This window comes from Mustela erminea, chromosome 9, assembly GCF_009829155.1.
Source record: "Mustela erminea isolate mMusErm1 chromosome 9, mMusErm1.Pri, whole genome shotgun sequence".
Lineage (NCBI taxonomy): Eukaryota > Metazoa > Chordata > Mammalia > Carnivora > Mustelidae > Mustela > Mustela erminea.
This window is the reverse complement of record NC_045622.1, coordinates 94824364-94847443: the sequence shown is the minus strand read 5'-3', so window position 1 is coordinate 94847443 and position 23080 is coordinate 94824364. Positions and strand designations below refer to the sequence as shown.

The following is a 23080-nucleotide window of genomic DNA, read 5'->3' as shown; positions in this document are numbered from 1 at the left end:
ACCCCTCTAGCCTCTCCTTCCACTGCTCCTCTGTCCCCCTGCCCTTTGCTGTAGCCACAAGGAAGCCCTAGAGTGTGCTGTGTTTCTCTGGTGTCACATCAATTGCTCTCACTGCTCTTCCCCCACTTCTTCACCTGGGAAAATTCAGCCCATGTGTCCTGTCCTCCAGGAATTCTCTGTTGCCTCTTCTAGGTTTATCCAAATGTCTCCCCACCACTGCCTCATGGACAGTGATAATGGCTTAAATCACGGACGCCGGAGTCTGACCAGCTGGTGAAGTCCCAGCTCTGTTCTTCATCACATGTGGCCTTCAGCAGCTGACTTGGTTTCCCCACTTGTAAAATAGGACTAAAAGCAATAGCTAGCTCATTGACATCATCATGCTTGGCACATTATAAGCCCCCAAATATGGGGAGCTACTTTGCTTATCTGTCTTGTAATGATTGGTGTCTACTCTCCTGCACTAACCCCAAGCTTTCCAAGGGCAGGCACAGTCTTCATTCATCTGTATTTTTTTTTCTCCACAATGTCTGGTGCTGAAGCAGGCACACAGCAGCTGCTCAGTCACAGCCACACTCATGAATGGAAATCAAGTCCAATGCCGGCTGGGAGGGTCCTTCCACAGCACAAGTGAGCACCCAGTGCTGTGTGACTGAGTGTTCCTTGCCTGTCAGTCTTCTCCCTTGAACCAGATGGTAAGTTCCTGAAGAAAAGGGTGGGGGGGGGAGGCCGTCCCTTCGTCCTAGTGCCTGGTACATGAGGGCTGGGGACCGGAAAGGTGACTCTGTGGTGCTGTCCACGGTGCTGAAGAGAACTGACAAGTGACTAATTCTTCTGCCTGAGATGGATGCTGGGAGGTGGAGGGATTTGCCTCAGGGACGCCAGGAATGGATTTTTCATCTCCAAATCTCAGCCAGCACATTTTGTTCTGACATTTCCTTGGCACCTTTGCCAATGACGTGATGTTTCCTGTGCAGTTCTTTCCCCTGCCTTCCAAATTCCTTGGAGAACTGTCATGCTCCCCACCATCCTCTCCCACAGCTGTAGGCACCTCCAAACTTGGACGCTTCACCCAGACACCCAGCGTGTTAAAGAGACTGAAGTGAGACTTTTCTTTGATAGAGAAGTTTTGGGGTGGGGTCGCCCGCAGGGTGGAGGTCACGATGTTCCTATTTAGCTGAAGGAAATGTTTTTGGTTGAAGCCTGGAAACCAAATCCCCTGGCCCCACCTTCCTCCCACTGACCTCTCAACCACACGGCAATGGTGGCGTTGCCATTATCCCCATTTCCCAGATGAGAAAATGGAGGCCCAGAGGGGCTAGGAGACCAGCACGAGGCTCAACCACCGTCTCCCTGCCACGGTCAGCGTGAAGACGGGGAGAGGCGTACAGGCTGGACTGGAGTTCCTGAAGCAGGCCTAGCAGAGGATCTGTTTGGAAACCATGCTGTCTTCCTTCCTCTCCTGGAGGAAACAATCCTCACATTTTAGAGCGGGGAAGAAGCATCTTTGCTCACGCCACCCGGTGTGATTCCACAGCCTTCAAGCACCTTCTCCTGAGAAGATAATGGGAACAACGATGAAAATCAAAGCCAGCGAAGTGGCTGCCTGGAAGGCGCCGGGAGCTGCTTAGCAAGCGTGGAGAGAGGCTGCGCTGAATGGGGGACATTAAAGACATCTGAGGATACCTCTTATCTCCTGAGAGCACACAGCCAGGCCTGGCCAGGATAACAAAAGCCCCACTGGACTCCATCCAGGGCACTCGGGCTCCAATCCCAGTCCCACGGCTTTGAGCTCTGGGATCACAGTTTGAGTCCACTGTGATCGGAGAACCTCCCTTCCAGACTGGAAACACCTGAGAGTGTTAAGAAAGCATGAGTGAGATGAGCACGGTGCCTGGCACATAGTAGGTGCCCAATAAATGTCAATAAATTGTCAGTTCTTGTCCTTCCACCCTCACTAGTGTTTATTTGTTGAGGATTTATTGAGCACTTACTATATGCCGGGGGCTGTTCTGAGTCCCGGGGATCTGGCAGTTAAGGCACTAAGTGCCTGCTCTTATGAACTTTACGTTCTACTTGAGTCAGAGGAAAAGAAGCAAGAAAATGGTAGCTATTTGGAAGTGCTATAAAGAAGGAAAAGAAGCAAGAAAATGGTAGCTATTTGGAAGTGCTATAAAGAACACTGAGCATTATTTTGATAGGAGGTAGAAGGTGGTATCTCCTCTTTAGATATGAGAGTTGAGGGGGAGGCTTCTGAGGAGATAACAATGAGCAGAGACCTGAATAAGGATCTGGAGGGGAGAGCATTCTAGACAGAGGGAACAGTCGGTGCAAAAGTCCTGAGGTAGGTGTAAACCTGGCGCCCTGAAAAGAAGGCCAGTGTGACTAAAGTGTAGGCAGCAAGACAGGAGATCACAGAAGATGAGGTGGGAGAGGTGGGCAGGGCCCCACTCAGCTAGGACCTTAAGGGCCCTGGTGAGCCTCTTACTACTTATATTATCATCTCCCAGCCTTGATGGTCCTTCAGGTCTTGGAAACTTTTCTACTTTTCAGAGTCTGTTGTTAGGCTATAAAGCCAGTTCACTAGGGGGGGCTTTAACCTTAGCAATGAACCTCCACCCTAGATTCTGACCTTAAAAGTCAAAACAAGAAAGGTCCTTGGCGATAGCTGCAAGTTCGAGACTTGCATTGTTCTGGTGGATCCCCTGAGGCCCAGAGACAGAAAATGACTTGCCTGAGGAAATACCATAAGTAACAGACTCTACCAATTAGGATTATAAGCCTCTACAACTGACAAGGAAACCCCAAATCAGTGATTTTAAAAGTTTATTTCTCTCTCCGGTAAACAAAGAGAGGGAAGCATTCTAGCCTGTTACAGTAGCTCCACAATCATCAGGGACCTAGGCTGCTCCTAATTTGCTCTACCATCTTTAACATGTGATTTCCACCTCATGACCCAAGGAGGCTGCCGTAGGTGCGGCCATCATGTCTGCATTCCAGATTAGAAAATAGAAGGGTTGAGGGACACCTGTGTGGCTCCATCAGTTAAGTCACTATCTTCAGCTCAGGTCATAATCCTGGAGTCCTGGAATCGAGTCCTGAATCAGGCTCTCAGCTCCATGGGGTGTCTGCTTCTACCTCTGACCTCCCCTCTCATGTTCTCTTTCACTCTCTCTCTCTCAAATAAATAAAGTCTTTAAAAAAAGGAAGAAGAAGAAGAAGAAAGAAAGAAAGAAAAGAAAACAGAAGGGTTGAAAAAGAATGTGCCCTTCCCAAAAAGGACATGTCTCAGGTGCAATCATATCACATTGGCCAAAATTTGGTTATATGGCCACACCCACCTGCAAAGGAGGCTGGAAATGCAGTCTTTACTCAGGACAGCTATGTGCCTAGCCCAGCATTAGGGCCGCCATTCATCAGGAAGAAAGGGAGAACAGATAACGAGGGACAGCTGCCCATCTCTGTCACAGTGACAACGTGGGGACTGAAACCCACATGCCCTGTCACTCTAGTGTTCTCCACACTGCCCTTTGCCCCAGCCAGCCCCCCACTGTGATGAACAAATAGCAGCCAAATGTAGGGGAGCCTCTGCGGAGAAGGGCCTGGAGGAAGTAGAGGTTGGAGGAGGGGTGCCAGGGGACAAACCATGACAGAGGGAGACCCAGCTGCTGGGCCCTCCCCCATGGCTTTCACTGGGCTAGCAGCTGACCCTGAGGCCCAGGGCAGGGAGACATTGCTGTCACCTCCTTTCGGGGAGGCAGCTGGTGATACAGTTCCTGACAGTTCCGCATTGTTCCCAGGGGACATTGTGGCAGGTTGGTGGGATCCCGCTGTGGCACCCGGTGGGGGAGGAGGGAAGTGGTTCAGCAGCTGGCAAGGGCGGCCTGCCTTGTCCCCACCCCAGGCAGCTCTCCCTCCCGCAGGCTTCGACAGGGGGCAGAGCTGGCCTGTGGTCCTTGCTGGGAGATTTCCTTTGTTGGCCTTCCTCTTGGCCTCCCTGCCTCTGCTTCTCCCCCGGGCCTCCCCTCCTCTCTCTGCTGTTCTCTTTTGGTCATTTATGCCTTTTCCCCAGAGTCTGTCTCTCCTCTCATCCCTCCTCCCCTTCATTCCTTTCTTCCCACATTTTCTTTCTTCCCGCCTCATCTTTCTTTTCTGTCAGAATCCCTCCCCTCTCCCGGCCCTGTTGGCTGTCTACCCTGCACGGTGGAGTGCCCCACTCCCTGGGGGCTGCCCTCCTGCCAAGGGTGGGGCTGGGACAGAGCACATCCAGGAGCAGCTTGGGTGGCAGCTGACCCTGCTGGCCTGGGGCTCCGGCTCTCCCCCAGATGAGGACAGGGGCCTCTGTTCGCTGAGCTCCAACTCCATGCTAGCCACCAGGATAGCACTGAAATTCACTGACCTCACCACAGATCACTGAGGCTGGTGACCATTGTTCCCACGTTATAGCTAGGGAAACTGAGGCACACAGAGGCAGAGCTGTCAGAAGTCACACAGTAAAGGCTGAGAGCCACAACAAGGTGGGCAGCCCTTACTTCTGACCTGGGCTTGCTTCTCCAGCCCACCTAGGATTCATCCAGCACAAGCCCAGACCATGGGGGATGCTTTTCAGACCCCCCTCACTGAGGCACCCCTGAGTTGCCCTGGGCTGTGTGCCTCCTTATAGCCTCGAGCTTAGGAAACCTCACGTTTTCTTACTGCAGGCATCTTCCTGGGTGCTGGGTGTGTCGGCCTCAGCAACACCACATTCAGCCCAGCTGTTAACTGGAGTGCGGTGTGGGGAGCATGCACAGGGCAGAGTGCATGGGGGGGGCTTGGAATGTTCTGGAAATGTGGCTTCTTAAGAGGACTGGTAGTATCTGGGTTCGCTTATTTTTTAATAAACATTTCTTTAAAATATGTATATGTTTAAAACATGATTTGAATGTACATAGTATGTTTCCCAATAAAAAGTACACATTAACAAGTTAACATAAAAAGGAAAACAGAAGCCAGGTCCTTGCTGAATGCCCAGAAATTGACTCTGGACCTATTCCTGACACCAGTCCCGCTGAGACCTACACCAATAGCACCAGGCCCTGAGCAGCCACAGCTGGTTCTTGGAGCCTGGAGGGGGTGACCCTAGAGAAAGGGGACCAGACAAGTCAACTGGCCTCCCCCAACCCCATTCTGGACCCTCCCCACTCACCTGGAATCTTTGACCCAGGCCCTGCCTCCATCCCCTTTGGGGAGAAGTGGGGGGTGGGGACGGGCTTGAAGTATTTATTTAGGGACATCGTGTTCTTACCATGGTTGGGTTTTTTTTTTAAAAAAAATGTGCCTACAACTAGGGCGCCTGGGTGACTCAGTGGGTCAAAGCCTCTGCCTTCCCTGGGGTCATGATTCCAGAGTCCTGGGATAGAGCTCCACGTGCTCTCTGCTCAGCAAGGGGCCTGCTTCCTCCTCTCTCTCTGCCTGCCTCTCTGCCTACTTGTGTTCTCTGTCTGTCCAATAAATAAAATCTTTAGAAAAAAATGTGTCTACAGCTGACTTCATCTCTGGAATGACCAGGGCATCAGTAGCCAGAGGGCAGCCTGGACAGGAACAGGAGGAGAACAGGTAGACCAGAAGACCAAGAAGGCAGGTCCCGAACAGCCTTGGGACCACCTTTCCCCTGACTTTAAGAAGAAAGAGACAAGACACAGGAGACAAGGAGCACTTGGGGGGAGCCGTGGGGAGCACTCGGGGAGCAGGCATTCATCCAGCCTGTTAGTGACCTCGTGGGGAGGTCAACTTGCAAGTCCCTTTGCATCTCCCTTTAAGTATTTTCCTGCCCCTGAGCTTGGCACCTGATCTGCCTCCAACCTAGGATCATCTTCAGTTCTTCTGATGTCAGACCTCAATCTTCAGGTCTGCAAACCACGCCCCCTGAGCCGGCTTTCTCTCAGCTTGGCTTTCCCTCCCTGTGGCTGCCTAAAGGAAGGGCCACCTCTCCACACCCCTGTTTATGAGTCACCCCATTGTCCTGCTGGATCAATGAGGCTTGCTGATCGCTGGATAGAGCGGTGTAGGGGCCTTCGGACAGGATTCTGTTGTCTTTAAACAGCATATTCTGTTTTCTGTTCGCTTTTTTGCAGCTACAGTAGAAAATCCCAATGGTACTTCTAAAAAATTGGATTTACCTAAGCTTTTGGAAGCGGTTCATTTATTTAGCATGTGAACTCTATACTCCCAGAGATAGGTTAATCCCAGCCATTGTGAACACTGGAGAATGATTTCTGAAATGTAGCCAAGCCGGAAAATGTACCATTTCACCAAAAGAATAGGGTTTGGCTTTCTGGTTCTTTTTCTTCAGTGAAGCTTTGTATAATTTTAAGTGGCCTGAGTTTTGATTTCCAAACTTTTAACCTTGTGGGCTTTTAAACTTTAAACTTTTAACCTTTAAACCCTTTGAAATGGTAAAACTGAAATAGAACAACATCGGCTTGGTCAATAAGCAAATTCAATTTGAGAGTATGAAGTTAATTTTCATTTCCTTGGTTTTTGATCGCCAAGAAAAGCAACACAAGATTTCCTGCTTTTTAATTTCCCAGATGATTTATAGATTTGGCAACAACACTATTTATGGGGAAACATCAGAAGAAAACAATCTTTCTGCATTAACAAGAGGAATTTCGAAAGACATCATGCAATGGATAGTCTTCTGCGTTTGTGGTCAGATCTCTCCCGGCTTGAACCTTGCAAGGGATTCCCCCTCCCCGGACTCCTTGCTTTTAGAACAGAGCCTGAGCTCCTTGGGGGTCCACACGCCCTATAAGTTCTGGCTTCCATGACCCTTCTTTGCTCATCTTCTGACCCCAGCACTCTGTGCTCCTGTGGATCGAACTTTACTAGTTTCCTAAAAGAAAAAAACTGGCCCTGTGCTCTCTCCCTCCTGGTGCTTTGCACGTCCTGTTCTCTCTGCCGGGCTTGCTTATGGCCCCTACTCGCTGCCCATCAGTCTCTCCTTGCCCAGCCTACAAGTCACTTCTTCCAGGAAGGCTTCCCTGACACTCCTGAATGAGTGCGTGATGTACACTGCTGCTCTGCTCAGACAGCTTCCCGCACAGTCCCACGTGTTCTCTATCACAATGCTTATGATATTGCTCAGCAATTCCTCAGTTTCTTGTCTGATTCCTTCACTAGACTCTAAGTTCTGGGGGGCAGGCATCATGTATTTTGCTCACTGCTGGGTTCCTAGGGTCTGTTACGGTGTTTGACACATGGTGGGTGCACAGTTAGGGCTGGGGGAATGAATGAACACGTGGCCAGGATCGGATCAATTTCCACCAAATGCTGGTGTCGCGTATCTTACAATTTATCACCCATAGTTCTTGGATGGCTTTCTCTTAGTTTTTAATTTGGTTGTTCACTCCTGGAGCCGCTCAGTTATCTACCCACCTCTCCATCCCTCCCTCCTCCCCTTCCTCCTGCCCTGCCTCCCCGTATTTCTATGGCTAGGCAGAAACAATGTGGTTGAAGTTATAGTAAGTCTTAGGGAAAGAAGAAAACCAGGATGTCTGATGTTAATGCCCGAATATAGATCAGACTCAGAAAATTGGAACCACGTTGCAGACACACCTAGGCAGGGAATACCAGAGAAATGGATCACCCAGCTAAAGTGATTCAAGTCTCACACAGGCACAGTGAGCCCATAAAAACAGACTTTCACTCCCCGCCCCACCTTCCTCTCTTTTTTCTTTCTCCTTTCCTCCTTTCTTCTTTCCTTCACCAAGCCTTTGTGGAGACGTTTTTCTGGGTCAGCCCTTATCCTGCGGACTGTTGCATCAGACCAGATTTCAGCCCTGAAGATGCTCTGAATGCATAGGGGATCCTAGAGTAGGTACAAAAAATGATACAAAAGGCACTAAGTGTCCTGGGCCATGATAGAGGCTGAGGTAGGGCACCTGGGTGGCTCAGTGGGTTAAGCCGCTGCCTTCGGCTGAGGTCATGATCTCAGGGTCCTGGAATTGAGTCCCGCATCGGGCTCTCTGCTCGGCAGAGAGCTTGCTTCCTCCTCTCTCTCTCTCTGCCTGCCTCTCTGCCTACTTGTGATCTCTCTCTCTCTCTCTGTCAAATAAATAAATCTTTTTTTTTAGCTTTTTTTTTTTAATAAATAAAATCTTTAACAAAAGAGAGAGAGAGAGGCCAAGATAGTGTTTCCTGAAAACCTGGAGGGAGGTTGCATGGAGAAGGGGATATTTGAACTGGATCTTGATGAATGGGTAGGATTTAGATCCATGAGAGAGAGGGGAGAACATTCTAGAAGGAAGAAATTAAAGGAGCAAAGGCACAGAGGTGGGATAAATCAAGGCAGGTCCAGGGAATCTGGCAGTCTGGGCAGGGAAGGCAGTGGGAAGAGGATACAGAGAGAGTTTAGGAAGGGACTTGGTCCAGATCACAGCCCCTGCCTTGGTGGCCAGCTGAAAATCATAGACTGGGTAATGAATTCATCTTACATTGCCTCTTTGGAGCCTATTGTCTCTTCCCTGATGGTCTGTGGTAGCACTTGGCCTGCTCCACCTGCCGCCATCCTTCTCTGTCCTCCCCTGCCCCTGTAAGCCGCAGACTCTCCCTAAAGGAACATTATCATGGTGCCCCTCCCTTGCCTATAGTCCTCCATGGCTCCCTTTTGTCCTGAGCATAAATTCTAAGCTCTTTGTCTTGGACTCAAGCACCCCCCCCCCACACACACACACACTTTACTCCCCCCACCCCAGCTCTCCTAGGCTTCCTGGGGCTGCTTTCATTTTCTTTAATGGCTCCTTCCCTGTTCCTCTGCCTGAGATAGCCTTCAGCTCCCACAGCCCCCATTGGTGCGGGACCCCCTGCAGATTCTGAAGGCTGGGGACAGATACCCGAGTCCTTGGGGGATGCTTTACCCCTTCCACAGGCTCGCACCTGTTGTCACCTGTTTATCTGGTGCCCCCACTGGACCTGGCGTCCAAGGGCAGGCGCTAGAAGGCCTTATACTGGTGGGGGTGGGGTTCCTCTCCCCTCCCCCACCCCCCAGTTTCCCAGCTACCTGTGTTCCCAGAGGCTGGAGGAGGTCTTGGGGTGGGGAGGGGCAGCTGTCACCACGGCTCAGCCTAAAGGTGTGAGGGGGACAGATGCACTTGCGGGGAGGCCCTGGGAGGTCTGGCAAGCTCTGAGGCTTCCTTCGGTCTGGCAGGGGTGGAGGGTGAGACTGGGACACCCCGCCAAGCAGCAGTCAGAGACCAACCCTCGGAATCTGGGTGGGAGGGAGCCACCTCTGGGGGGATTTGGACGAGGAGCACCTGTGACTTTGGACTCTGCATCCATTTTGCCCTTTCTCCCAGTTTCTCTAGTTATTTTTCCAGCTAGACCCGCCTGGGGCTATTTCTGCTTCCTCCTTGTTCGGCTGCCTGAGCAGCCTTGTGGCTTTAATTGGCCCATTTTCTGCATGCTGGCAAGATGTTTCCCTCCTTGTCCCGCTGCCCACCCCCCACCACCCAGGAGACCTGAGAGTAAAAGCTAGAAGTGAAGCTAATTACGGAGAGAAAGCCAGACAGACAGCCCAGGAAAGAGAAAAGGGCATGGAGACAGAGACAGAGAGGCAGATGGACGGAGAGGTGGGGACAGAGACAGACAGAGGCAGGGCTCAGCGGAGGCGACACAAGAGAAGAGTGGAGAGGCCGGAGACCTAAGACAGAAAGAAAGGCAGGAGGTAAGAATGAGGGAAACACAGAAGGACAAAGAGACACAAAGAAGCAAACAGATGGATTTGGGTCTCTATTTGAGCAACAGGAGAAAGAGGCAGCCCCCAGGGTGGGGGGGGCAGGGTCTCGGGGTCGGGGCACGGGGTTGGGGGTGGCAAGCATTGGTACAGAGGTCCGCAGCAAGCATTGCACTTCTCTGGGCTGGAGTGCAGGGCAGGGGAGGTATATCACAGTGTCTCCCATCTGCAGGGGACGGGTGGCAAGGAGGGCCCCGGCATCTTTATTTGTCAGGGATAATGTCTTACAAGAGGTGCGGAGGGAGGGAATCATTACTGGGAGTTGTGGGGCTCTGAGGTGGCCAGCTCTCTCTCCTTTTCCATTTTATTGTATTTTATTTTTTTAAAGATTTTATTTATTTATTTATTTGACAGAGAGAGAAAGAGATCACAAGTAGGCAGAGCAACAGGCAGAGAGGGGGAAGCAGGCTGCCCACTGAGCAGAAAGCTCCGTGCAGGGCTCCATCCCAGGACCCTGAGATCATGACCTGAGCCAAAGGCAGAGGCTTAACCCACTGAGCCACCCGGGTGCCCCATCCTCTTCATTTTAAATGAGTTAGGGTAGCAGTGGGCAAGGCTTTCCGCCCTTCCTTGTTGCTGATTCCCGAAACAAACATTTACTTACTGACCCCTACTAACCATGCCCAGCCTCCTCTTGGGGCTTTGCAGATAGAGGTGATGGAGGGAAGCAGCTGCCCTCCTGCTTGAGGCCCTGCTGACATCAGGGGGGTCAATGTTTAGTGTCTACTGAATATGCAGAACGGAGGAGAAGCACCCCAGCCACATTCACTATACCCTGATATTTGCTGTAGGCAGGTGAGTCCAGAAGAGGGAGTCCCGTCTTCCACCTGGGGCAGTCAGGGACAGCTTCCCAGAGGAGGCAACACTGGAGAGAGCCTTGCAGGCTTTCGGGAGTGGAGAAGGCTGGGAAGGAATGCCGGGTCTGAGGGAGACGAGGAGGGTCTGGAATGGGGGAGGGAGGCCCATGGGTGAGTGGTCCTGTGCTGGGTGGGCTTGCCCCGGAACCCACGGCCACAGAAGCCTTGAAAAGAGCCCTGTGCGACGAACTCTGAGACCAGCTCGTCTAGGGGTCTCAAACTCAGGGGCCCTCAGGGACCACAGGATAGATAGCTGGGGTGAGACAGTAGAAAATGGTGGGAACTGGGCATACCGGGGTGCACCTTCAAATTGCAATTTTTTTTTTTAGATATTTATTGAATACACCTCAGGGAGTAGTGGGCAGGACAGCAAAGTTGAAACTGTCTGCCAATTTTGCAATTTTTAAAAAAAATAAGGTGTTGGTCCAAAGAAATGGCTAGCCAGATTGGTCCCTCTGTCCTCGCTAGGTACTGACCTCTGACCTCACCCTCCTGTACATTTCACAAGGGGGAAACTGAGGCCCTGGGTGACCAAGAGACTTGTCCAAGTGTGAGGCCCTTGTAGTCATTATCTAGCTGGGTTAACACCCTCATTTGCCAGGCCAGGAACCGGTCTCAGAGAGGTGAAGTTGCCAGCCAGAGATCACACAGCTGCAGGGGGAGGGGGAGCCGGCCACTTCCTCAGGCAGCATTCCTTTCAGGAAAATGACTCAGCCGCTTCCAGAACCAGCTCCCGCCCTGAGGGAAGTAGAAACCCAGGAGGAGAAGGGAACCGCTAATTGCCTGAGCAGACTAATTGGCCGTGGGAGGGGGAGGTGGGCCGAATGAGAGGGTAAGAGCCAGCAGGGGGCGGGTGTTGTTGTGGGGGGGCGACAATGAGGCAGCCCCAAGGGAACGTGTGCTCTGGCTCAGGGACTCAGCTGACCGAGACCCACAGCTGCCAACCAGCTTCTGGGCAGGGGCCTGGGCCTGAGGGGGAGGGAGCTGGGAGGGTTGGGGGAGGTTGGGGGCCCTGCTCTGCCTCTAAGGCCCAGATCTCCCCCACCTGGGGCCTGCTGAGCTGCTGATTACCTGCCAAGCTGGACTTTAGAGAATAATCTTTGCAAGAATAATAATGTCTCCCACCAGCTCTGAGCTTTTAATGTGTTCAGCTACTAGCAAGTAGCCTGCTCTCATCTGGAGAGAACGGGCAGTGGGGTTTGTGGCTGTCCCCAAGAACAGGAAAGAGTCCAATAGAGGTCAAAGACAGCTGCGTTTACCAGCCTGAGTCTGTTTCCTCGACTATAAGGAGCTGTTGTTCCCTGCCCCCCGTGTATCGACCTCTCCCATGTTCTCACCCCACGCCCCACCCACCACCCACATACTCGTCCTTACAGTCCAGACCCACAGAACTGTTGGTCTAGCTTTCTGAGGTCTCAGCCTTCGTTCTGCATCAAATGCCAACCTGTTCGAGGCTCAAGACTTCCCCGTGAACTGCTTTGCATCCTACAAAACCCAGTACCAGGGGTGCCTGGGTAGCTCAGTGGGTTAAAGGCTCTGCCTTCAGCTTGGGTCATGATCCCAGGGTCCTGGGATCGAGCCCCGCATTGGGCTCTCTGCTCAGCGGGGAGCTTGCTTTCGCCTTTCTCTCTGCCTGCCTCTCTGCCTACTTGTGATCTCTGTCTGTCAAATAAATAAATAAAGACTCGAAAAAAAAAAAAAAAAGACAAAAAAACCCCCAAAAAACCCAGTACCACCTTCTCCATGAAGCCCTCCTGGATTATCTCCCCACAGGGTTAATCACTTCCTTCGGGCTGCCACTAATCCTGTGTACATCACAGGAAGAGAGTCTATCTCCACCTGTCTTTCTTGCCTTCCCCCAGGTCTGGAGCTTCCTTGAGACCAGGGAGACTGGACCTTACTCACCGCTGGATTCCCAAAGCCCAGCACAAGCCCAGACCCCAGTAAGTACTTAAGAAACAGTTCTTTGATCCAGGGGTCCCACCAGCCTTATGGGTGGTGTTTTCTATGTCTGTTCCCTCCAGTAGTCTGGGAGCCTCTCTGGGGCAGGGCTGAGCCCTGCTTGTCTTCACATACAGTACCGCAGCTGAGGGAGTCTTCAAGAAGACTGTTGGGTAGATAAATGAACCAAGGAATGGTGCTTTGTTCATTGTGAAGCAAATCAAAGCAGAAGGAAAGACAAAGGAAGGAATCCCTAGATGGGAAAAGCAGATGAACCACCATTCAGAGTTTGTCCTTGAGGGGGAGGGTATATCTGCCTGCTTGTCCGCGCACAGATGTCTGCGTCTGTGTATCTGGGCGTCCTTTGGGACTGTGTGCGCGGGCAGGTCAGAGTGTAGCTGCGGTTTGCTGGCGAGCGTGCGTGTGTTGCTGTGTGTGGTGTACGGGTATTACTGTACTATTGGGTGCGAGTGTCATGTGTCTAGAGTTGGTGGGTAAGTCGTGTGCGTGTAACTGTACATGTGTCTATGGTCTGTGTGGGGGTGTGTGCCTACATGTGTGAGTGTGTGTAGGCGGAGTGTTGCATCAGGGTTTAGAAGACGAAGTAGGAGGGAGAAGAAAATACAGAACTTGCGATTGTCAAATGCTAAGTGCAGACAGCGAGAACGCACAGGTGTTCCGAGCAGACACCTGCGCACAGACCCCTCAAATCCCATCCCCAGTGTGGACTCCATTCATTCATTCCTTGCTCCCCACTGGGCCCATGTGGACTCTGCTGGGTTCCCGCTGGTTGCTCGGGACCTGATGGGTCTCCTTCTCCCAGGAGTGCTGTTCTCCTGGGAGAAGACAGACAGTAAACAGTCACAGAAGCGCATGCTTGATCAGGACAGGGGTGGGGGGTGGGGGGCGGTGGTGTGGAAGCACCAAGGAGGGACCCCTATGGCAGCTGGGAGGTCAGAGCCATTTCCCAGAGGAGGTGCCTTCCCAGCGGAGCCCCAGGACAGCCATCTGGCAAGTGTGCTGCCATGGGCCTCCGTATGGGGCTCCCCGCCCCTCCTCCCCTTGCTGGAACCCCCGCCTTTGCAGGCACCTGCCTCACTCCTGCTGTCCATCCTCCCAGGAGGCCCTACAGGGAAGAGGACTGTTCTAAATAAGGAGAGGAAGAAAAGGCCAGGGCTGAGTGAATGTGGAGGGCTCCTGGCACTTCCTCTCCTTGGCAGGACTTGGGCCACAAGCCCCTGGCTTCTGGAGCAGTGGGCACGCTGGTGTGGACGTGTTTGCATGTGTTCAGCCTAGCTCTTAGCCTCACGGCTCCAGGAAGACAGAGGAACATCTGCCATGGTCTGCCTCTGCCCTGACTCCCCAGCAGGGCAGGGATGGCTGCTAGAGGCTCAGGAGGCTGGACAGACTTGCAAATTCGACAGCCAGTGTGGACCAGAAGCCTGATGTGGCTGACAAGGGCAATTGGTCAACCGACTGGACACTGGGAGAGAAAAGATCAGGCTTCTCTGACTGATATAATTTTAAATCCTTATTCACAGGCAGGCCTAGAATTCATTTTTTTTTTTAATTTCAAGAAAAAAAGCTTGATAGAATTAATGTGATGTAATACATGAGGCAGAATCCTGAAGGCTTTCAGTTCCCCTCAGTGCTCCTGTCTCTCACTGAGCCCCTACCATGCACCTGGATCCGTGTGGCACTCACAGAGCTGGGGAGCCGCGATCCCCAGGGGGACACGGCAGCCCGGATGCGACTCAGGCCCCTGCCTGGGCTGCAGACCAAGGGCAGGCTCCGTGTGCTTGCAGGAGAATCTGGACGAGCTTCCTGGAGAAGGTACTATTCGAGCAGCACTCTGAAGGAGGAAAGATGTTTCTGAGGAAGAGATCAGCATGTTCAAAGGCCCAGAGGTGGGACTAGGCAGGAAGTTATTCAACAATAGTTAGCAGCACCCTTTCGCCCAAATATGGGCCAGTCCGGGGAGGCATGAAATGCTGCAGTGAACTCAAATGGGAGGACCTCATGGCATCTCCAGGCTCCGGTCTTCTGGGACCTGTGCTGTGGCCTTGCTCCGTTCCCTTCTCCTCTGTGTGAGCTGGTTTGCGGCTGATGGAACCAGAGAGTGGAAATGGGGCAGTTGGGACTGAGATGTGGGGCGTGCTCGTCCCCTGCCTGCTGTGCCCGGCGGCGCAGATGCTGGCCTTTAGCTCCTGGCAAGCTTCTGTGCTGTCGGTTTTGAGGCTGCGCGATGTGGTGTAGAAGGGCTCAGGCCAGGTTCAGAGCCCAGCTCAGCCCTACACTGACTGAATCCTGGTATAAGGTCCCTGAGTTTTTTCTGCCATGGAGACAGCATGAATTCTCATCAGGGTGCCGTCGCCAGGGTTCAGTGAGCTCGTACCAGGCACGGGGTCCCTAGCCCTGACCCCCACGCCAGTGTTGCTGCATATGGGGCTCGAGGCAGCCACTGTCCCTGGATTGCTGCCTTACCTGGTTTAACCTGCTCTCCCCACTGAAGATGGGGACAGTGCGTGCGGGAGACGCGAAGTCGTTCCCGGGGTCTCAGTGACTAAGCAGAGCAGGAGTTCACCGTCGCCTGAGTTCACTGTTCCCAGAGCTTGAGGCATCGCAGCAAGTTATGGGCATGTGCTTGTTGGGACAATCCTCTAAGTGTTCAAGATGGAAACTCTGTCGTCCCACTTTGTGAAGGGGCGAGCTGATCTCCAGTCCCTTCCAGCTCTGCTGACTGTGACTGTCGCCCCCAGTGCTGGCCCAGGGGAGTTAGTTAGTCCTGGCCGTAGGGAATGGTCACTAACCCCTCTTCTCCGGCACACAGTCTGTCTCCCCCATTCTGGGGCCTAGTGTGTCTACAATCTCTGCTGCACGGCTCCTCCCTGTGCTCGCCCTGGCCCTTACTGCCATCCCTTCTCAGGAGTTCTGGCTCCAGCCTAGGGTCTGGGAATTCTCAGGGCAGACTGTGGGCCCCTCAGGATACCTGCTCTGGGCTCTGGGTGGGCCAATTCCAGCAGCCTATGTGAGCCTTCCGGGACACTCGGGAGCCAGATGGCTTGGGTCTGAGGGGCCTCAGGAGAGACGAGACCTCCTGCTTTGCAACCAGAACCTCTTCCAGATCTGCCCTGGTGCTCCCTGTCCTTGGGGACAAGACCCAAGGAGGAGTTTCCAAGGTGTGGTTCAAAGCCCACCTGCCCCAGAATGACCTGGGGCTGGGGGAGGGGCAGGCTCATGAAACATGCCATTGTCCCCACCTTGCAAGGGCAAGTCTGGGGTGGGGGGACCCTGGTGAACTGGGAATCCGCATGGTAGCAAGCTCCCCCGGTGAGTCCTGTGCATTCAGGTTGGAGAAGCTTGGGGTCCAGGGGCAACGGGGCTGGGGAAGCCCTTGGTATCAGGAATCCTAGTACAGTTTGCGTCTCAACGCCCCACTTCCTGGAAGACGCCAGGGAGTCAGTTTGTCCCGATGAGCAAGCCTGCGGCTGAGCCTTCTCTTCTCCCCAGCTGCCTACACCGCTCACACATCCCCGCAGTTTCTAAATTCAAAATGGGGCCATTTGAGCTGTGTGTCAACTCTCTTTCCCTAGGCACCAGCCTAGGGAGGCTGCCCACTGGGGAGGCGTCCGGGGTCCCCTTCTTCTGAGGCTTACAGGCTGGGCACGAGGAAGGCACGAGAGAGCCCGCCGCAGGCCAGGGGTGCTGGCTTTCCTGGCCTAGAGCTTGCCCCTGACTTTCCGGACCTAGCAAGGGCCTTCTAAGCCCCTTTCTCCCAGAAGTCCTGTGCTTTTCCTCCATCCCCAGTGATAGCTGGGGTGCCAGCGGGCTCACCTGCTGGGGGACACCTGTGGCGGCGGTTCCTGGGGCTGGTGCTGGTGGGGGGTGGGGGAGTCTGACACCCACTCTGGCCCCTGCAGATGGTCCAAAGCTTTACTCACTCAGCAAGCATTCCTTAACACCTGCTGAGTGTGGCTCGCTGTGCTGGGTGCTGGAGCGGGGAGGGTGGGGGATGGGGCACTGTTTGGGGGCGTAGAAAGAAATAGAAGACTGGGGGAGTGGAGAAGCCCACACGCAGGTTTAGAACAATCACTGAGCAGACTGCCAGGCAAAGCGAAACACACTCATCTAAATCCAGGCTGCACGCTTATTCGGCAGGCCCCCGGGGGAGGGGGGCGCAGGGGTGGGTGGGGGATGGGTCTCAGAGGTGTAGGATGTATGCTGGGGTGGAGGGGCAGGAAGGAGGCAGGGCAAACAGGACTTGAGTTCTAGTCCTGTGGCTCCCGTGCTCTTGCTGTGTGGCCTTGGGAAAGTCCCTTACCCTCTCAGAGTTTCCGTTTCCCACACTCCGGTCCCTTCCTCCATCTATAGGCTCTGGAAAATGGCAGACTTAAACCAAGCTTGCCTGACACCAAGTGAGGGATATGGCTTCTTGATCATCAGAGTAGATTCTCAGCTGAAGGTTTGATAGATCAGCCCAACAGGCAGTATAAGGTAATGGTTAGAGACCCTGTGATTTGAGGCCACAGACTTCCATACAAAGCCAGCTCCGTCACTGACATATCAATGCCCCCTGCGGAGTGGGCAGATCTCTAGCATCCTTGCGGGGAGGATCCCATGATCGTCTGGCCAGGGCTGGGCACCCAAGGATGGGCCAGAGGCCCTGCTTTCCCCTGTGCTTTTATTCTTCGTTAATTGTAATATCTCGTTTGGAGAGGGGGATTTCAAAGAGTATGAAAGTGGAGGGAGGTCTACTTCTCAGAAACACAGCACGGAGTCTGGGGTCTGAGGGGTTCCAGGACGAAGGGGCCAGGCACAATGCCCGGCAGGCAGTCAGCTCTTCCCAGGGCTCAGAGGCTCTGCTCATCCCTCCGATTCCTCCCCATCTGCCCCGGACTCCTTTCCCACCTTCCTCTTCGGCCATGCTAGCTTCCTGGAGACAACTGGTGCCCTCCATTTGGCCCAGTGTCTAGCTGAGCCACTCCCCACAGCAACCTGCTCTTGGGCTAAGCCTGATCCCTTTCCTGATGGGGCTGCCGGTAGTTTAGGAGCTCTATGCGCAGGGTCTAAAATTAGAGACCCATGTTCTAAATCTGGTTGCTCTCCACTGGCTGTGTGATCTGGGACATACCACTTCACCTCTCTGTGCTTCAGCTGCCTCCTCCATTAAAAGACAAATGAACCCACATCACCATCGGGCTCGTAGAGATGAAATGAACCGGTGCGTATAAAGCACTTCACACGTGCTAAACCCTCCCTCTACCTGTTGCTCTTCTTGGGGTTAAAGCCCGGGGGCTGCTGGATCTGTTTCCTTACCTTCCACAGAGCGGTCTCCCTGCCTGGACCAGTTGTGAGTGGGTGCTCTAAACAGAAGGTGAGAGATGAGGCGTCCGGGGAGAGCCTGCCTGGATGTCTTCAGCGTGCTGGGCCTACGGGTTGTCATGGAATGAGGTGCTCGCTGATGCCTGTAGGGCTGCCTGGTCCGTACCAGGACCCGGGGTGCAGCGCCCCAGTGAGGGAGCCTGTGGTGGGGGGCTGAGCTCAGCAGGGAGGGCTCTCCCCGAAGGAACAAGCGTGGAGCAGGCACGGGCAACAGAGCAACAAGCAGCTCGAGCCAGACTCAGCAGAGAGAGAAGAAGAAGGCGGCACGTGAGACTTCAAATTCTTCCCTGTTCTCTGCGTCCCCTCCCTCTTCTCCCCGTAGGCTCCCCGCCTTCCTGGGAAGGAGAAGTGATCTTACCAGGACCCAGCAGAAGAGAAAACCCAGTCCAGGAGCATTTTACGTAGATGTCTTGAAGAGCTGTGACATCCTAAGCGTGCAAGAGAGGGAAGATTCCATCCACTTCAAAACTCCTGACTTGGGGTGCCTGGGTGGCTCAGTGGGTTAAGCCTCTGCCCTCGGCTCAGGGCATGATCCCAGGGTCCTGGGATCGAACCCCACATTAGGCTCTCTGCTGGGCAGGGTGCCTGCTTCCCAACCCCCCCTTCTCTCTGCCTGCCTCTCTGCCTACTTGTGATTTCTGTCTGTCAAATACACAAATAAAATCTTTAAAGAAAAAAAACACAAAAACTCCTGACTTAAAGGATAAATAAGTGTACGTGGGGTCAGAAGCGAAACATGCAAATGTAAGCATGTGGTCAACCTTGTGTGAGCAGAGCCAGGTGAGGGAAGGGGTGTGAGCATTGCCAGGCTGCAGAGATCAGGCCAAGGAGCTGGCGACACACAAGCCCTCGTGGGTTTTTCGGTTTTTTTGTTTGTTTGTTTGTTTTTTTGTTGTTTTTTTTTTAAGCCCATGAGAGAGAACCTGGAAACAGGATTCTGGAAGGCCCCCAGAGGCACCAAGAATCCAGTAACATCCAAGGGGAAATTTCCTACCCTCAGCAACCTCAACCAACCGGCCTGTAACTGCCCCCTTGGTGGGGGGAGGGTAGGCAGCCCCAGTTAACTGGGGTCACAGTTTTTTTTTTGTGGGTGCCTGTCTTCGAACTCCAGGAGGATTTGGGGTCACACGTAGACAAACTTAAGGGAATCCAAACCACAGTATTTTATTTCCTGTTCTGTGCTTACTTGCAATGCTAAGATAATTTGGCCCATTAAAGCGAGAGTCTCATCATTCTAATTTAAAATATAATTGCGTAATTAACTTCAGCGCGTGAGTTTAAGCTGGAATCTTTCAAAGTTTAGGCTCAGGGGTAGAATATTTAAGAGAACTTTAGGTTCACCACCTACACTCCTTGAATTCACTGGATGTGAAAAAATTAAGATCCAGGGAGATTTCCTTAAAACTTAAAAACAGGCAGATGGATTAAAAGGGGAATTAACCGATGACTCCAAGAATTTTTTGGAGCTGTCCCCTTACACTCGGAAAAGCCCCACAGCCCAGAGATCCAGAACTGGATGGAGAATTCTAGCATTGTTTAGACCCCAGGAGCACCCCTGCTCCCCCTTACCTCCCCTTCTGGCCTCTCCCCCTCCAGAGGAAGCCACTCACCCAAAACATCAAGTTTATAAATGCGACAAGGATTGTTTGAGGCCTGCGTAAATACTCAAGTTTGTAAACAGCACTAAGTTATTCAAAGACTTCTCAGAAGGGGTTGGTTGCTAAAACCTGCTCCAAACAAACAAGAAAGATTCGCAAGCCACTGAACAAGCTTTGGAGCGAGCCAGGGTTGAGAAAGGTCAGTTGAAAAGTTGAACTCTCGTTCAACTCAAAGTAAACCTATGAGTACGTAGTCTTTTCTGGGCACAACCACCCCTGGGGGAACGGTGCCAAAACTTCAATGAACTCGCTCAAGTCCGGTTCAAAGTTAGTCCCAAGTCCTGAAGGAATTTTCCTCAAATGACCGCCACCATGGCTAATTACGGGGCGGGCGCATGCGCAATAGCCAAGGCTCACTTAAAGGATCTTGCTTTCTTCTTGAAATGACATTAAATTGCCCCTGACCTACTTCAAAGTGCTTCAGATCGGTGATGAGACATATCTTTTATGTTACTTTTAAACTGTGCTTGAGGGCGGTTAGTTAAAGCCAAGAGGAGTACAGACTCTGGGGATGGATGGTTAGGATCCTTCTAGAATCTCCTCTGAATTCAGCACTAGAATATTGTTGCGTCTGCCTTGGGTAGATCTTCCAAGCAGGAAACATCTCACCAGAGACCAGGGTCTTTGTGGAGTTGCGTGGCGGGTCGTTTGGGATTCCCTGCCACCCTCGTTAGTTAATATGTAATGTGTGTTTGCTAAGAAATGTGTGTGTGTGTGGCCGCATTTGGCGGGAGGTGCGCTTTTGTTGTAACTTCTCTTAGGTGGTCAGGCTGTGGGAGAGGGGTCTGAGTTCCTCTCTCTCTCTACCTGTAAGAAGTTATTGGTATTGATGGAAGTGAGTCCAAAATTTGTGGATGACTCGTGTGGTTCAGCAGAGAAGCCCGGTGGTGGTGGGATGCCAGGGAGTGGTTGGGAGACCTACCTTGAGGTGCGAATGACCGCATCCCACTCCCCACTGTGACCAGCCCCCCCCCACCAGCTGTCATCTGCTCCAGCTCTGAGTGACAGCTCTGAGTGACATGCGCATTTGGGTCTTGGCTTCCTTAGGCTATGAAAACTTAGCCCGGGGCTCTTCCCCTCACCCCTAGCCAATCCCAGCCAGGACCTGGACATTCGGGCTGGGGTGGGAATTTCTCTTCCTTATAGTGGGTCTGGGGCTCCTGCTAGACTCACCTGTCTTCTCCTCCAGTTGATGTCAAGCGTTGTACAGCCCGCATCTCAGCAACAGCATCCAGGTTGGCTGGAAGGGTCAGCAACTTCCTCTCAAAGTTCTCCTTGGAGGTCCTTAGGAAAATGGCCCTTTGGAAGACAAGACAGCAGGTACTTAGCACAGTGCCTGCCCATCCCACACGACTTCCTTCCTCCTCCCTCCCTCTCTCCCTTTCTTTCATCCGGAGTGTGAAGCTTTCTAGCCCCAAACTAAGTATGAGCCAATCACACATCCATTTCATAACTTAATTCTCTGGGACCCACGCTCAGCTATAATGGATGCTTTTTCTTCCTCGACTGTCCTCTGCAACAGAACAGCTCAAACTGGGGCCTGCCTGAAGAAGACATCCCCTTTGGGTCTAAACCCCCAAGCCCCCTCCAGGCAGCCCCCAGCTGCACCAACAGTAAAGTCCCTCCCTACACCCCCACACAAATCTCCAAGAGCTTCTAGAACATTCTAGACCACAACAGGAGCAGCCTGTCCTTGAACAGCTCCCCCCTCCCCACTACCCTCAGAGGACTCCTTCCACTCTGACACTCACAGGCGTTCTAATAGTTTCCTTCCCCCAGCTGAGCCCTGGGCCAGGCCAACAGGGAGGCCTCCATTGTCTTCATATCCGCACCCATCTGCTGGCCTCCTCGCCCTCAGAGCCAGCCAGACAATCAAAGTCATGACGCTAGCAGTTGGTTCCTCCGAGGAAAACAACTCACACAATATGGGGAAGGCAGCTGGTTGCAGAGGAAAAAGGTAGGCCAAAGGGGGTGCTATTTTTGGAACAATTTTCAAAGGTAACGTGTAAATATGGTCCTTTCGAGGGCTCTTTCCAGAAGACACTGAAGGAAGAGGTGTCAGGTTGGTCTGGAGTCAAATGGCTGTCTAATGAGCTCTGAGGGTCAGGAAGGTGTTTAAAAGGCTTTTTATTTGTGCCCAGCATTTCTGTGGCACCAGGACAAGTGTCCCCTGCTCACCAGAACTTGGTCTCCTGTCTCCCACCTTTCCCCACACCCAGGCGCTCCTTGATCTCAAGACGAGGATCTGCTGGGAGGTGACAGTAGACAGCCCCTCCTTCCTACCTCTCACACATGCCACTTGTCCAGTGGCCGCCCATCCTGTCACTCCCTTCCTAACCTGAGGGGTCACTTTGTCCACAACATCCTCGCTTCCAGGGTCTTAGTAGGAACTGGGCATTTTAACGCATCCAGTTGGGGCTCAAGCTCTGCTCTTTGATACCGTCCCTCCCTCCGGGTTCTGTGAGATTTCCTTAACCTTTTAGGATGCGACAGAATTCAGGATCCTAAAAAGAGCATTGATTTGGGATCAGAAAATCCTGGTCCCTTGAACTCATTAGCTGTGTGACTTTGGGGCAGTCACTTAACCTCTCTGAGCCTCCGTTTCCTCATTTGAGATGTGGAGTTTTGGAGAGTCCTCCTGGGGGTTAGCCCACTCATGAACCATGTCAATTTCTGCTCAAGACACAGTGGTCCTTCACCCTGTCCGCCCACCTCCCCCCAGCCCCTTCCTAGGTGCGGAGGGATTAAGGGCCCTGGGCTGCCTGGTGAAGCTGTGTCTGGCCAGCTGGCTCTGATGCGCGGGCTGCAGGGCAGGCACGGCTGAGGGCCGTCTCTGCCAGCCACACCGTGGGCTGTGTTTCTGTTAGAGCTGGAGAGACCCCACCCCAGAGTGCAAAGAGTTCCCTGCGTCTCCGCCTCACTGTGGGGAGCAGCCCAATCCAGGGGGCCCCCGGGGCGGAGGTGGGGGTAGGGGTAAGCATTGCAATCAAGGATGTCATCCTTCAGAGCCAGGAGCTGTCATTAGTTGTTCTGACCCATAATTGGGCTGTAACCACCCTCTGACCTAAAGATGAGTTTGGGGACCGTGATTATCCGTGATTAGCCTCTGCGTGCCTCGGAATGCTGATTCCACACTGTCCTCTCTTCTCCCGCCCCAGCCCTTCCTGAGGCGCCTGGAGAAGCCTGCCAGAAAGACGCAGATAAGAGCTTCTTGCTCAGAGACCTGCCTAGAAAGCTCTTGCCTCCACTTGGCTAAGCCCATCCAAACCCTAGCCCACTGCCAGGAAATGGGCTCAACCCCGTCACTCTGGTTCTGAGTGGCAGGTGCCAGCATCCTTCCTCTCCAGCTAGGGAGAGACACAGGCTTACATAGAGTAAAGTTGGCCCAGGGCAGGGTGGCCCGGTGGTGGAGAACACAGAGGGAAGGCAAGCCAGCCTGGAATCCCACACCGGCTGGGCCACTTAGTAGC

At 53.0% G+C, this 23080-nt stretch overlaps 1 long non-coding RNA gene across 2 annotated transcripts; it reads left to right on the top strand.

Moving 5' to 3' along the window:
- The first annotated feature begins 9585 nt into the window (after nt 1-9585).
- On the top strand, nt 9586-18496 carry LOC116599559. 2 transcript variants are annotated; one of them, XR_004289420.1, is made up of 3 exons: nt 9586-9703; nt 12492-12572; nt 18275-18496. It is a non-coding gene; the product is annotated as an uncharacterized LOC116599559 (long non-coding RNA). The 2 variants fall into 2 exon arrangements; XR_004289421.1 differs by lacking the exon at nt 9586-9703 and adding an exon at nt 11368-11461.
- Nucleotides 18497-23080: the final 4584 nt, after the last annotated feature.